Source organism: Hibiscus syriacus, unplaced genomic scaffold, assembly GCF_006381635.1.
Source record: "Hibiscus syriacus cultivar Baekdansim isolate YM2019G1 unplaced genomic scaffold, ASM638163v2 tig00110344_pilon, whole genome shotgun sequence".
In the NCBI taxonomy this organism is placed as follows: Eukaryota; Viridiplantae; Streptophyta; class Magnoliopsida; order Malvales; family Malvaceae; genus Hibiscus; species Hibiscus syriacus.
The window spans coordinates 100497-117333 of NW_024062695.1; the positions used below are offsets into that span (position 1 = coordinate 100497).

General features: G+C 31.8%; 1 pseudogene; it reads right to left on the minus strand.

Annotated features, from left to right (window-relative positions):
• Positions 1 to 4785: 4785 nt before the first annotated feature.
• Positions 4786 to 5815, minus strand: LOC120120662 (annotated as a pseudogene).
• Between the last annotated feature and the right edge of the window lie 11022 nt (positions 5816 to 16837).

Below are 16837 nucleotides of genomic sequence, written 5' to 3' on the forward strand. Positions count from 1 at the left end.
TTTATCATTTAATTCTGGTAAAGTACGAAAGTCCCTTTATACAGAATAAATAAATAAATAACAAATAATATATTTTTCTAAATAGAAAAATACTAATTGATTATATTATATGGAGTATATATATATATTTTTTGTTACTATAATCGGATTGTACCACTCGAATAAATTAAGATGATTTAAATGATATTATAAATCGAGTATTGATATATTTGTGAATCCATAATAATTGAGAATTAAAATATACTTTTTTAATAATTACTTAAACCGAAACAAACAGATTGAATTAAAATCAAATTGATTCATTATCGATTGATTTAATAATTTTTTAAAATGATATAATATTAAAACCAAAATCTAATAGTCCGTAGATGTAATAATTTATAATAATAAATTCGTATATATATTATTTAATATATTTTTTCAAATAAAGTATATTAGATATCGTTGAGTTATATACAAATGATCATTTCGTCAATAAAGTTTAAAAAATTATAAAATACTATTAATTTATAAATATTATAAAATTATTAATAAATTTATCTAAATACTATAAAATAATTTATATTATCAAACTTTTATAATTTATTACAACATTATAGTGACTATTTTGTAATAATTCATTAAATTAATGACATTTTATATTTTTTAAAAAATTAATAGGAAAAATGGTTATTTGATAGTTTAAAAACCAGTTTTATTTATATTTCAATTTACTTTAGCAGTCTGCAGACGTTAAAAAACAAACAGTCTTTCTTGCAGACTGCAGACTTTTGGTCCACCTCTCTGCTGTAGATGCCTGCAGATGTGGTCCGCAGACTGGTAAAGTACTCAAATGATCACTTAAGTATGGACTTGGTTTGATATGACCACCATATTTTAATTTTGATTATATGATCACATAATTATATAAGTGGTTCAATGTAGCCAATGTTGTTACAAAACAAACGAAATGGATGATGTGGCTATTATTAAACTAACGACGAGTCAGAGGTCCACATCAACTACGTCGTTTGTTTTGTAACGGCATGTGGTACATTGAAATCACTTAAATAGTTACGTGGTCATATTGCTGAAATTGAAAATATGATGATCATATCGACACCAACCCCATACTTAAGTGGTCATTTGAGTAGTTTATCCTTTTTTTAATCCAATGCTATGTTTGTGTTATTATTTTCATGTTTTAGTATAAATTATAAAAAAAATTCATTGGTAATTTTTAGTCACGTGACTTTGTGTAGGGATGCTTTTAGTGCACGTTTGGCATGATTTAATTTGAACAAAGAGAATGAATACATATTGTTTGTTTTGAATAAGTAATATGTTTACCAGTTTTTACTCATATTGATAATTTTAAGTTTATATTTTCTTTATCTTATGATTAGAGGTCTAAATGAACAAAATATTCGGTGAACTGTTCGTGAATTCATTTATGTTCGTTTGTTAAGTTAAATAAATGAGCATGAACAAAATTTTTATGTTCATTTAATAAACGAATAAATACGAATAAAGATGTGTTTGAGGTTCATTTATGTTCATGAACAAGCTCGTTAATGAGCTCATTTATCGATTTGTCCGTTTATATTCATGAGCAAACTCATTTAATGGCTCTTTTAGAAACTCGTTTTCCTGGTTCTACTTTTTTTTCCTTATTTTACATTTGAAATATTACTGGAGATAGGGACTAGGTTGAATATATGATGAAATTTGGAGTTTAAATTGTAAATATTAAGGAGTTTAAGCACTAGTGACTTAATTTTACATTTTGCTTTAACTAGCAAATGAATAAGTAAACTAAAAAATTCTACACATAAACGAACATGTTCGTAAATGCTAAACGAATATGTTTGTGAACGTTAAATAAACACATTCACGAACAATAAATAAATAAACACAAACAACTTCAAAAAAATGAATATGAACACGACATTAAAAAATTAAATGAATATGAACCGAATATAAACACCTTCAAAAACAAATAAATAATTACAAACAAAACGTTTGCTCAGTTCATTTACACCCTTATTATGATTTAAGGATTAAACAAAAATCAAATAACGGGAAGGATTAAGTTGTCTATTCAAAAAAATAGGTATCCATCAGTTTTTCTTTTTATCAAATGGTCTCTTTTAGGAAAGGTCAAACTATCTCCGAGGTCACATTTGTTTTACTTATATCTTATTTTGATCATCAAAATTACTCCACAATCCCTAAATCCTTAACACATGAAACTTCCATAGCTTCTCATTCTTCTTTTTTCTATCAATTTTACCCCACAATCCCTAAATCCTTAACAAATGAAGGAGTTAAATAGAGGATTCATGTTCTTTTTACCTTCGAGAACAATTTTTCCTTTAATATCTTTCTTCTAATTCTAACTTAGATTTTTTTTTCTTTTTTATTAATCACCAGTATTTGATCTAATGATCGACGCGGATTTTGTAGAGGCCCATTATAGGATGACCCTCCCAATCCAGTTTGTTTCATTCGCAAACGACATAATTCAAACTCTTGACCTTGCTTGAGAAATATGTTACATCATCTTACTAGATCAACTGATTGTTGAAATTTTTTCTGCTTTTGTTTCTCATATTTATCTCATTTAATTAAATGTTAATGAAATATTTAATTAATTTTAATTTGCGAAACAAAATCTTCCATTATTTTTGATAATATTTTTCGAAAAGTTACTATTGTGTAAAATATATAAATGGTTATTAAATTATGTTGAAATAAATTTTAAACCATTAAACTTTTTGAAGTTATAAAATTATCATTGAACTTTAATTTTGTAAATGAATCAAATGTTTAAAAGTAATTTTATAACTTTCGAAAGCTTAATGACAAAAGAGATTATTTTAAGATAGTATAATGATCATTTGTATACTTTTGTCCATTGCTATTTAAAATTTAAAAAATAATTAAATAATAATATTTTAAAATTTATTTTAATAATTAGATGAATAAAATGATAATTTAATTTCATCGATTTTAAATGACAAAAGAATAACGGTAAAAAAATTATGGACTTAATAAAATAATTTTTAAACCATTAAATATTTTATTGTCGCACGAATCAACACACCTCAGTGGTTAAAGGAATCGTCGTTTTTTTTAGAGATTACTAGTTTGAGCACCAACGGCTGCAACAGGGAGATGAAGTTTTCATTGTCAAATAATTGAGAGTATTTAAATATAAATTACTTTATAATCACTTTAATTTAATAAAAAAAATTATTGCCAACCCAACATATACATTTTAAATTGCAGGGTTTTTTTTAATTAAAAAATTATAAGAAATTCATGTAATTTTTCTTCATTTAATCATAGTACCATTACTACTTAATAATCAACATTCAAATCAACCTCAATAGTTGAATCATTTCAATGCAAAAAGTTCAGATACTTGACATTTTATCCAAAATTCGACAAAAACATAGAACAACATAATTCAATATTAATTATAGTTTATTTGATAATTTATTTGTTTCCTACTCTTCATTTACTTTAGAAAAATGTCTAATCTAAAAATAAGAAATAAGTGCACAAATTATACTGAAAAATAATTTTTGGTGCTTAAAGAAATTTTAGTTAAAAATAAATATCTAATATTTTTTTTATTACTTGACGCGTGTTACGTTTATATTTATATTTTTAAAAATAAAATATTATTTAAAAACATTTTTTTTAAATTAAACGTGACATGTGTCACTTAACATTTTTTTAACGATAAACACTTAAAAATATAACGGAAAAATATTAGATACCTATTTTTAACAAAACTTTCTTTAGACACCAAAAGATAACTGAGTATAGTTTAGACCCTTATATTTACATTAAACCTTAGGAAAACTTCTAAAATTTAACATTTTTTATTAAGCTTCTAAAATTCTTTTTTTATAAATTATAAAATACTAAAGTTTTGGAATTTATTTTTCAATTTTTTGTTGAAATTATAGTTATCATTTTAAATAATTCCCTAACCTTATTAAAATTATAATTTAGAATTATAATTCACCTTCACAAACTTTTGAAGATGTTTCTTCATCAAACTATTGATATATATGACTCACATCCTTGTTAGCCACAAAAGATATAGAAGTCTCCATAATCCAAAACAAAGTTCAAATATGTATAGAAAAAAAAGAGTGTAGATGAACCAAGCATTCAAATAGTTCGGATAACATTTATATATGTTTTATCTGTTAAATTAAATAAATAAATACAAATAATTTTTTTATATTTATTTAATAAATAAATAAACATGAATAATTATTTAAGATATTTATTTAATTCATTTATTTTGATGAATTAATGGGACGAAACTATAAAATTTATTTAAGACTGTCAAATTTAGAAAAAATTGTCAAATTTAAAAATTATATGAATTTTTTTTAAATGTGTAAAAATGAATACTTAGTGTCAATTTATGTTTAAAGATGTAAATATTTCTTAAAAAACAAGTTGGAAGTTTATTTTTTTTAAATTATTTCTACCAACAATCAGAAAACTACGGCACACACTGCGGAGAAATAATTGAAAATTATTAATCTATGATTTGCCAAAAACAACAATTTACACCAAAAATAACTGTAAAATATTTATCAAACTCATCGCCCACAGGATTCTTTGAAATGTAATTAAGGATCCTAATCAACAATAAATAAAAATAAAAGACAAAACTGCTTCTGAATTAAAAAGATTAGAAATAGTTAAACCTATTTATCCATAGGCTCTTCATAAGATTGGTGAATAAATTAAATTAAAGAGAAATGCAAAAGGAAATGGAAAAGAAAAATACTGTTTTGCTTCATTGCATTTTTATGTTTTTAAAAGACGGTGACAGATAAGCATAAGCATCGGTCAAAAACAAGATAAGAGAACCCAAACAACCCGAGAACAGTAACAGAGAACCATAGAACCAACACCGAAACGAAATACTAACTACCATTTCCTCCATATAGGCTAAAGCCCAACCATAAACCTAAAACTTACGACCTCCAGCTGCCATCAGAGTCACCGCCTCCTCTTGAATATCGGGAACCGCCATCTCCGTAACCTCCTTCACGTCGACCACCTCCATATCCTCCGCCACCATATCCTCCGCCGTTACGATATCCACCTCCTTCACGGCGTCCACCACCGCCATATCCTCCTTGGCGACCACCATATCCACCGCTTCCTCCCCCCAAAACCACCGCCACCTCCTCCGCTTCGGCGTGATTGAGCTTCGTTGACCGTAATATTCCTTCCGTCGAGATTCTGACCGTTCATTCCTTCGATGGCGTCCCTCATAGCCTTCTCGTCACGGAAAGTAACGAATCCGAATCCTCTTGATCTTCCAGTCTCACGATCATTAATGATCTAACAAAATAGCAGATCAATAATCAATTAAATGAACAAAATCAAAAAGAAAAAAAAAATAACTTTTCGAATCGATCAATCTTCGGCCCAAGGGGATGAAGAAAGAACGTACCAGTGAGAGAATTAAAAGAGAACAGTAACAAGAAGAGTATCAAGTAACAAGTAACAAGTAGCAGTAACACAAAAGAACAGATCAAGGATCACAGATCATAGACATGGAAGGCCCAGTTCGGGTCGGATCGAGTCAGATCTGGAGTCCGATCACAGCAACAAACGGACCTTCGATTCGATAATTTCACCAAAAGTACTGAAGGCTTCTTCAAGGGCCCGGTCATCGGTGGCCCATGCAAGCCCTCCAACAAAACACCGGAACTCAACATCCGCGGCGGCCATGACGTAAAACACTAAAAAAGTAAACACAAAGATATTGAAAGGGTAGATATTTTGGAGCAAAAGCTGCGAGTGAAGAAACAAGTAGCCTAAACCATGATTTTATAGACAGGGTGTGGGGGTTGAACTAGGGTTAAGTGGACCTAGATACAGCGAATTACGGTTAGTTTTAACCATGATTAAAACGACAATGGCCCTGAATAGCAGATCAGGGCCAGCGGGGGAACTGGTGAAGTGATAAAAATAAACTATGGTTAGTTATGTGGTGACCGAGTCGGATGTGGCCTATGGGGACCAACCGTCACGTGATTCCCGAGTTGTTCGAAAAAGGCATTAGGAAAATATCTCCCGAACTTCAAAAATATCTCTCACACCCTGATTGACTGCATTTTGCGTCCACTTGGTACCGAATGTTGTGGCGTTTAAGTCGGATCTATTTCTGTTGGGCTACCAAAACGGCCCGATATGGGTACCGTTTTTGTTTTTACCTAATTTCTCTCTTAATAAATATTTTTATAGAAAGTCGTTAGTTTTATTAAAAATAAAAAGTATTCAGAATTAAAATAAAAAAAAAAGCATAATTGTAAACATAAACTTAAAATAAATTATAATTAGGATATTTTCTTATGAATTGACACAAAAAATAACCACCTAGATCACACAAGGACAAAAAAAGACAAAATTAAAAAATTCTAACAAATGCTCGAACAAATTAGATTGAATCAAAGAATAAACCACAAAAGGAGATGAAGTTATTGAAGGTAAGTGATAAATCGTAAATCAGAGTCAAGCGACATGCACAAACTATCCACGAACACATAATACGTATCCAAATCAATCCGAGGGTTCAAAGCAGAGAAGATCAACATGATAACAAATAAGTGTCATATTGATAAGTTATGATGATATCAAATCCAACCCTGAGAAAAAAAGATAAATGAAAAAAAAAACGGTAAACTACCAAAAGGCATAGAAAAATGTGTCACAAAAATAGAGATAAATGTGTCATAAAGTAAAGAACATGTCATAAAGACACAAGTATTCTTATTAAAAACTAAAATAAAAACTAAAAATAAGAAGACAACTGATGGGCGGCAAACAGTGTCAAAATCGATGCCGCCGCCAATTAAACAAAATTAAAGAAGAAAAAGTTGGATTGATCAATAAAATTGACACAAATTGTAAAGAAAAAATAACCTCAGTGATCGAAAAATGTTTAAATACGATTTAACCAACTTTTTTTGGATTTACAAAAATGACCAACAAATTCGCAACGCGAACTCCAATTTCGCAACCTAGTTTCCAAATTCGCAACGCGAATTATAAATCGCAACACAGAAGTTAAATTCGTAACACAGAAGTCAAATTCGCAACGCGATAGTCAAATTCGCAACACTGAAGTCAAATTCGCAACGCAAATCTGTAAATCGCAACGCGAATTTTTAAATCGCAACACAGAAGTCAAATTCGCAACACATATGTCAAATTCGCAACGCGATAGTTAAATTCGTAATACTAAATTTCAAATTCACAAACTGAATTTCAAATTCGCAACTCGATTTTTGAATTCGCAACACAAATTAATTTCGTAACAGGTTTAGTTTCGCAACACAAATGTTTTGGGTATATAACTACGCAGCAACAACAACTCATAACCTAAATCCCTAAATCGCAACTCATTCCATCTCCATCTATCACTCTCTCTGGCGACATCCGTTCCTATATCCAATGACATCCTTCCCCATCTCTAATTTTTTTTACATAATTTTATTTCTATATAATTTTTCAATGATTTCTCTCCCAAATTATCAATTATCAACTTAATAAAGGTATGTTTTTCTCTAAGTTAGTGATGATATGTAGTTTATAGCTCGTTTGTTTAGTAAATTAATTTACAATTTGTAGAATGAAATCATCTAATGTTGATCATGTTTGGATAAATTTGTGTTTTGGAGGGTCATGGGAGAATGTTCATGGTGTTTTACAATATGTGTCTTTACCCATGAATCTTCAACTAAAACTGTCATTAAAAAAGTTAACTTATGAAACTCTAGTGTTACGTGTTGCAAAGAAATTGAATTTAGAGCCTCTAAGTGGATTTAGGTTATCTTATCAGAGAAAAGGTAAAGTTTATTTGTTAACCGACAATGAAGATGTTGAACGATTCATTGCTTACATTAGTGTTTCGCAAGAAGATGATGTTACATTGTATGTTGTTGAACCTAGAAGTAATGAAGTTGGGTCAGTAGCGGGTAGTAATCAACTAAGTTATTCAACACTAGTTTATGGTGCTCACAATGTACAACGTTGTTATCAATCTCAAAATTTAATGGTTCCACCACAATTTCATCACCAAAAAAATTTTGTTTCACCACATTTCCAATACCAAACACAATATCAAACACAATCTCAAAACCCACAACCTTTTTCTAATCCAAATCCCAATCAACTTTCAGCACCAAATTCTGATTTTCGTATTAACCAGTTAGACGATTATGAGCCAACAGAAAAAAAATGTGAGTACTAGTCAGTATTCAAAATTTGATTTTGGTCAATACCCGGACTTTGATCTTGGTCAATACTCAGATTTTGATGATGTTTCAGAAGAAAAAACAGACCCTGCATGTAATGATTTTGATATTGGTCAATACCCGAATTTTGATGATGAAACAGCCGCTGCCGAGGAAGATGTTGTTGATGATAATGAGGAGGAAGTTACGACTGTGAATGAACATGTTGAACATCCATTCTGTAATTCATATAACCCTGAAGAAGAAAAAAAAGAAGAAAAAAGTCCCTGAAGAAAAGAAAAAGAAGAAAATACCACGGGAGTATAACTGGAATATGCCATAATTACTTCAGATACCGGAAGAAGAGTTGGTAAAGATAGCAGTTGATTATTACACAAAAGTTATTCATATCAAGAAAGATGATTGTTTTGATACAAAGGAATACTTGAAGATAGCTTTGTATACGAAATGTGTGAAAGATGGCTATCAACTAAAAGTTAACAAATCAGGCAAAAATCGTTTCGAAACAAAGTGTATGATTGACAAAAATTGTACATGGCGTATGATTGCAAAGAGGATAAAATATTGTGAAATGTTTCAAGTTAGGACTTTTATTGATAAACATACATGTTCAAGCACCCAAGTTTTTCCTCACCATAGATAGACAGACAAACAAAAAGGTGTTGGTGGTTTTCTGGCTGAGTTAATGTTTTTGAATGGAATGGTATATCGGGACATGAAATTATGACTGACATGATCAAGATTAGTATCTCATATTCTCAAGCTTGGAGAGCCAAATATTATGCCTTGGAATTGTTGAGGGGGTCGCCATAAGCATCGTTTGCCCAACTGCCGGTTTATTGTCACAATTTAAAGCTGAAAAATCATGGGTCGGTAACTCATATCAAAACAGATAGAGATGGACGCTTTGAGTTGTTGTTTATCGCCATTGGTGTTGTGATTAGTAAATCATTATAATTTTGTTGACTCATTTTTGTTAGTTGCATGCATTTCACATTTAAATGATTATATTTCTTGTGTATATGATTTTGTAGATTCGTTCGTTTATTACTTGCATGCGCCCAGTTATTATAGTTGACGGATAACATTTGAAAGGTCGATACCTTGGAGTAAACTTATTAGCAGTAGCCAAGGATGCTAACAATGGGATACTGCCAATAGCTTACGGGGTTGGCAAATCTGAAACCTCTGATTCATGGACATGGTTTATGGGGCATCTTAGGGATTGCATAGGTCCTATTAGCAATCTGACAATCATATCCGATAGGGCAAACTCAATTGACAACGCTGTTAGAAGGTGTTTCCCAGATGCTTTTCATGGACTTTGTGGTGTTCATTTGTATAGAAATCTAAAATCAAGGTCTACTGGTATAAAAAATCACAAATGGATATACTGGAAGAATGTAAAAGCTTATCGGGAGGTGGATTTTAATAAGCATATAAATTGTTTAAGATGTGTTTTGCCTCAATGTGCTCAAACACTAGAAGATGTCGGGTTTGAAAGATGGTCAAGAGTACATCAACTTGGAGCAAGATATGGTTTCATGACGTCTAATAGTGCAGAATCAATCAACGCTCTAAAGTCGTCATTCCTAGAAATTACCCATTACTATGTTAATGGAGTTTTTTCGAGTCTCTATTCAACAGTGGTTCTACAAGAAAAGAAACCATGCAGGTATTATTTCTTTAAATTCGTAACTTATCATATTTAATATATTTTACTAAGTATTATTTATTTAAATTTACAGGAACATTGGAACGTCGTGTTACACCATAGATTGAAAAAAAGATAACGAAACGTGTTGTGAAGTCAACGTCATGGAGAGTTGAACCATGTTCAAACACTTTGTTTAAAGTATTGGATAATAACTTAAATGAGCTTGTCAATCTAAACACAAAGATGTGTAGTTGTAAGAAATGGCAAACATCTGGTTATCAGTGTGGCCATGTTATAAAAGTTGCTCTTCATCTAAACCAAGATGATTCAAGCGCATACGCTATGGATTGCTATACTACAGAAGTATATCGACAGACTTATGTCGAGATTGTCTACCCTATTTCACATCCTTCTGAGTGGGACATACCAGATGCCTTACAAACGGTTTTGCCACCAGTCATGGACAGCAGGCTACCTGGCCGACCAAAAAATCACGATCGTATACCGTCTAAGGGTGAAGAGAAGAGGATATCGACATGTAGTCGGTGCAAGGAAAATGGTCATACAAGGTTGACCTGTGGATCACCAGTGTCATCACAATCATCTCTTCCTCTACTAAAATATGGATCCTCATCAAAATCCAAAGCTCATATGGTGCCAAGCAAAAGGAAATCAAAATCAAAATCGCAATCAAAATCAAAATCCCAATCACAACCGGCTTCACCTTTTGAGACTTATTAACTTAGGTAATTTTTAAATGCAAACGTTGTATTATGTGTATTTTTAAGTGTGAATGCATACGTTTTCAGTTAGACATTCATTAGTAACTTGAGTTTGAACATTGCTATGATATGTTCAGTTGTTATCACTTATCAGATTGTTGTCTGTTATCTTTTTGAAGGTGTTTTCCTTGAATTCGCAACTCGAAATCGCAAACCGAAAATCGCAACGCGAATTTGACTTTCGCGTTGCGAATTTCACTATCACAACGCTTATTTCGGGTTACGAATTTGACATTTGCGTTGCGAATTTGTACCTTTAACAGGTCTTTTTTGCCTTCAACATAATGCAAATTGAATTTAAAACAACAAATCAACTTTTACAAATCAATTAAACAAGCAAAAAAATAATTCTTATTTACACATCAAATTAAACAAATCAACTTTTACAAATCTACTTTTACAAATCAATTAAACAAGCAAAAAATAATTCTTATTTCCTCATCAATTAAACAAATCAACTTTCAATGTAAAATTCAATTAAACAAGCAAAAAAAGTGTACCCCAGACTGTTGTTTATGGACAAATACATCAATTTCACACATCTCACTTCAGGATTAACCTGCAGAAACCAAACATTTGCTCAAACAACACTTTCTACACATCTAAAACTAACAAACAACAAATTACTGAATTCTAGGTACTTGACCAAATACTTTCAAACCAATTAAAGAGTATATATGTTAACAACACTTGCTCAAACTTACCAATTGTTTATACATACTTTCAGCATGCGGATGCAGGTAGACAGTGTCTAGCATATATCGATCTAACCATAAAATATCGAAACCACAAGCGTACTGCACCTCTATCTCTATTTGTAGGAGGTATAAAATGTTTACTTCCTGTCGTCAAACGTTCCAAGCACATGCATACGAGAGAACCACAATCCCCTCTGGCTCCCTGCGTTTGTTGTAGCGCAATCTCTCGTCTCTGATCATTGTAACTTTGAACTTCTTTGGCTTCTTGTTTCCAAAACTAGTCCAATAATCAATCGTAACCAAGTATTTAGCCAAATGAGCGCTCCATCCCTTTGTAATAATATCTCTCAAATCAGACAATGGTATGTAATTCAACATACTGTCATATACTATTGTCTTCAGGGATGGGAGCTGAAGCTCGACGAGAAGCCAATGACGATGTTCCAAAATAGGGATAAACACATGCAATCATAAATAATTGCGCACATCAAATAAAAATTATGAGCACCTTTAAAATATTCAAAAAATAAATACTAACCTTATCGATCTCCCACCACGCAGGATAAAGTTTAGTTTTTCCATTACCCAACATATATGAAGAATCTCTCGGATCCTTCAAGTGAGCTACGTGAAAAGACGTCGGCATAATAGTCCATCGAGTATTTTTTATTTTCTTCAATTTCCTTATTACTAGAAGATGTGACACCCATGCATCAATATGTTGTTTTATAAAAAAAATACATATATTAGTGATTTTATTAATAAATTTAAAAAAAATAATCAAAATGCAATATAAGAAGAATATAAGACTTACCCCCCTTCGAAATAGACATTATCTTCAACCCCTAATAAAATACCTCACCAAGGCTGATCAAGAAACAAATGTATAACATCGTCGAGTTTGCATAAGTCAGAATAACACCCCTGGCTCCGCTCATGTAGATAAAAATCAACTGCAGTCTTAGCCCAAAGGGTATTATCCGTAATTGTGTCCGGTAGTGTTTCCCTCTCCTCCTGAGGAATGATAGTGGTCGATAACTCATACGAAAGCCAACACGCATCCATCATATCGGGCACGGGAGAAGGTTTATCAATATATCGACAAATGACGTGTTGTGAATCGAGCTCTTAGACGGTGGGAGGGACCAATTGAATGATGACATGGGCCTCTTGAACGGTGGGAGGGGCCTCTTAAACGATATGAGGAGCCTCTTGAACAATAGGATGCGTCTCTTGAATGATGACAGGTGAATCGGGCTTCTTCTTACGGAGTCTTGGCACTAGTGGGGTGAAAGGAGACGTAATGGCACGTGCACGACGTCTGATGCGTGAACCCCGTCGTGCAAGAAAAACCTGACGTAAAACATCTACCTTATCGGGCCGCTGAAAATAAATTAATACATAAATCAATAAATAAATAAATAATACCGAAAAAATGTTATTTGCATTTGTAGTATATTATTAAACAAATTTACCTCATTGAGTAGAGTATGAACCTCATTTTACAACAATGAAATAATCTCACGTAGAGCAGCTACCTCATCACGTAGCGAACCATTGTCATCGCGTAAAATATCCACCTCACCACGTAAAGACCGTACCTCATCACGCCATGCACCATTGTCTTCACGTAAAGTACCGACCTCATGATGCAAAGCACAAACCTTATCACGTAACTCATCCCGTGGAGGTGGAGAACAGGGAGATAAATGTCGTGGCCTCTTTGTCGGTCACCTATCATGAGGTGACGGTGGAGAAGAGGCTCGATGATGTGATGGAATAGGTGATGGTGGAGGTGGAGAAGAGGCTCGATCAGGTGATGGCTCCGGGTGTCGAGCTGTAGAATCGGCCTGATCAGGTGATGGCTCTCGAAGTGGGGGTGCTCATCATCCGTCCCATCAAAAAACCGCTTACTAGCTTGCCACCAATTAGTGGCAAGCACAGCCTCTGTAATGGATAGTTGGCCTCCTAACAATATAAAAGCTCAAACAAAGTTAAACGTGTACTAGTAATAACTTGTTTAACTATATGGTAGTATTTGTGTGTTAACTTACATCATTCATCGTCGTATATGGTAGTAACTCTTCCCAATCCAACATACGGATCCTCTTCCAGGTAATAGCCCTAGGAATATCATTTGAATTTTTTTATCGCATATGTCCGCATACTGGGAAAAGCCTCAAATATCCAAATCTACAAACAATATAATACATAAACATCAATAATTGTTAAATAATTAATTGTAAATTTGGAAACATTATATAGAAATTCTAACCTTAAAGGCCCAAATAAAGCCTGCCAAAATGTATTTAGAACCATCGCCCCGCAAACTTTTTCGGTCCTCAAAGGCAGACGACAACTTCTTCCAGGTAGCTTTCTATAGATATGAACCCCACGAAAACATATTCCATCCATTTAGGTCATCTACCAATAATATTAGGTCCTCAGAAATAGGTTGTCTGCCCTCTTTGCCTAAAAAGCCGGCATGCAAAAGTAATAAATGGCATACTCGGACAACATCAAGGTCATCCATCCGAGTAAAACCATCTTTAACAAATAATATCTCCAAGTCGTCGACGTGTAAACTCGGCTTCGACTTTGCCAGATCAGGAAAAACCCGAGATAACCATGATGGGCGGGAGATATGACTAGTGTATCGGGTTACTTTATCGTGTCCGAAGTGTAGACCAGTGATTAAGCAAAACTCCTCCCGCCCAAAACAAGTATACGCCATAGGAAAATGAAACCATATCTCTTCATCACCACGTTGTATCTTCTCAGGTAGATCGTTAGTTATGGTCTGAAGAAACAAATGTATCAACATAGCATCTCCACTCGAATGTTGTACTTTCAGCCATGGCTCGAAGCAAGTATCCTCAAACAATTTTCTTTGTAGAGGTGTAAGCGTCAACGCAATTTTAGTGGCTAGTCTTAATTTATTCCTTAAGGTCAATTGAGCCAAAAAAAATTTCTACAAAAACAATAAACATACCAAGTTAGATATACCAAAAACTACAAATTATACACTATAAACAGACATGATATTAAACAGTGAAAACAAAGCCAAATAGGTTTCAAACTAGCACGGTATTCACCCAAGTCATTATTCCATCATAGTTCACAAAATGCATCAGATAACATTTCAGAAGTAAGCACTTATATAAACATAAAAGGACAACATATAGGTTTACTTCAGGTTCAAGGACAACATAAAGAGTAGTAGTTTATTCTTGAAACTTAAATTAGCAACACTGTGAAGTTAGTATTTGTCTTTGTTTTCGCGTTGTGATTTTCTCGTTGCGATTTTCATTTTCGCGTTGCGAATTTAAGTTTCAGAAACTACTCTTATTCTGCAAATTGAAACTTGAATGAATTGCATTACTTCAACCAAAAAACAAAGACAAATACTAACTTCACAGGGTTAAAGACTAAACAGTTTAGCAGTATTTGCAGCAACCGAATGAATTTACTAAGCAATCTCAGTGAAATGGTTAATCTATATATATTGAAATTACCAGAAAATTTATCATCAATATAAGAAAAATCTAATAATAATACAAAAATTTTAAAATAAAAATAAGAGATTAAAAAACTAACCCTCGGTGGTTTATTTTCAATTTCTGACCGTGAATGGTTATGAAGATTGCTCTGAGAGATGGAGATAGACGGATTTCACCGGAGATGGGGATGGATTTCGTCGGAGATGGGGACGGATGTCGCCGTAGAGAGTGAGAGATGGAGATGTGACTGAGTTGTGATTTAGGGTTTTAGGTTATGATTTGCGATAATATTGTTTACATTTGTGTTGCGAAATTAATATTGTGTTTCGAATTCGAAAATAAAATTCGCGTTGCGAAAATAAACAAGCTTTGCGAATTTGACTATCACGTTGCGAATTTGACTTTTGTGTTGCGATTTACAGATTCGCGTTGCGATTTACAGATTCGCGTTGCGATTTACAGATTCGCGTTACGAATTTGGAAACTGGGTTGCGAAATTAGAGTTCGCGTTGCGAATTTGTTGGTCATTTTCGCAAATCCAAAAAAATTGGTTAAAATCGTATATTATAAGGCTTTTTCGGTCACTGAGGTTATTTTCTCAATTGTAAATAATGAATAAAGGAAAGATAGAGGGGGAGGAAAAAAGTGGCTAAGGTTTTTGTATACTATTTCTCTTAATAAATATTTATTTATATTTAAATACTATAACATAAATCTTATAAAACTTTACATAATTTGATAATTTTCTTAAAAATCACTAACATAAATGCAATTTTAAGTAGAAACAATTTTTAAATAAAATATTAAAGCCCAAGGTACTTTGAGTGCATTTGATTCATGGAATGTAAGATTACTTTTGGGAATAAAATTATTGGAATATATCATTACTCTGAGAATGATGCGTCACTTTGTTTGGTTTGTGCATCATGAATGTAAGATTATAATGTTTGATTGGAGAAATATAAGATTACTTTGATGCATGGTTTACCAAATTATCCTTGTGATATATCTTTTTTTAACAAGTTAAATTTTATTTTTAAATTATAAATATTTGAATAAAAATATAAAAATATTTTAATTGTTACACTATCCAAGTTTAAAGAAAAAATAAATTTAACATATAATTAATATGCATGAACCAACTTATCTCGGTGGTTAAGGAAACAATGTTATCCCTAGAGGTCACATGTTCAAGCACCAGCTGCTGCAACGGGGTGATTAAACGTTTATTGTCAAATGGTTGAGAGTATTTAGAATATATTACTTTCTAATCATCTTAGCTTAATAAAAAAATATAATTAGTGGACAAATATAAAATATAAAAAAAATTATTTTTCAATGTATAAGATCCACTTTTTTAATAACTTAAACTTAAATATTATTTTAAATAATTACATTTTTACAATAATAACATTTTTCACCTTATAAAATTATAAAATGATTAATATAAAAATATTTAAAATATGAAATAATTTTAGCTACTCAAATTTATTAATATTTTATCAAATTAAACTCTTTGTATATTATTATTAAGTTAGTAATTTTGAGTAAAATACGAAGAACGAAAATTGAGAAGGATCCATATGAAAAGAATTCATTATTTTAGGGGTAATTATGTCCAAAGTGGTAGGAACTGTTTATTACCTAAGAATTTGGAGGTGATGACATTCACACAATTTAAACTCTTTGTATATTATTATTAGTAGTAATTTTGAGTAAAATACGAAGAACGAAAATTGAGAAGGATCCATATGAAAAGAATTCATTATTTTAGGGGTAATTATGTCCAAAGTGGTAGGAACTGTTTATTACCTAAGAATTTGGAGGTGATGACATTCACACAATTTTAACCAAAAAATGCTATTATTGGTAATAAATTATTATATGGTAATGATCTTTTCCATAAACCAAACAT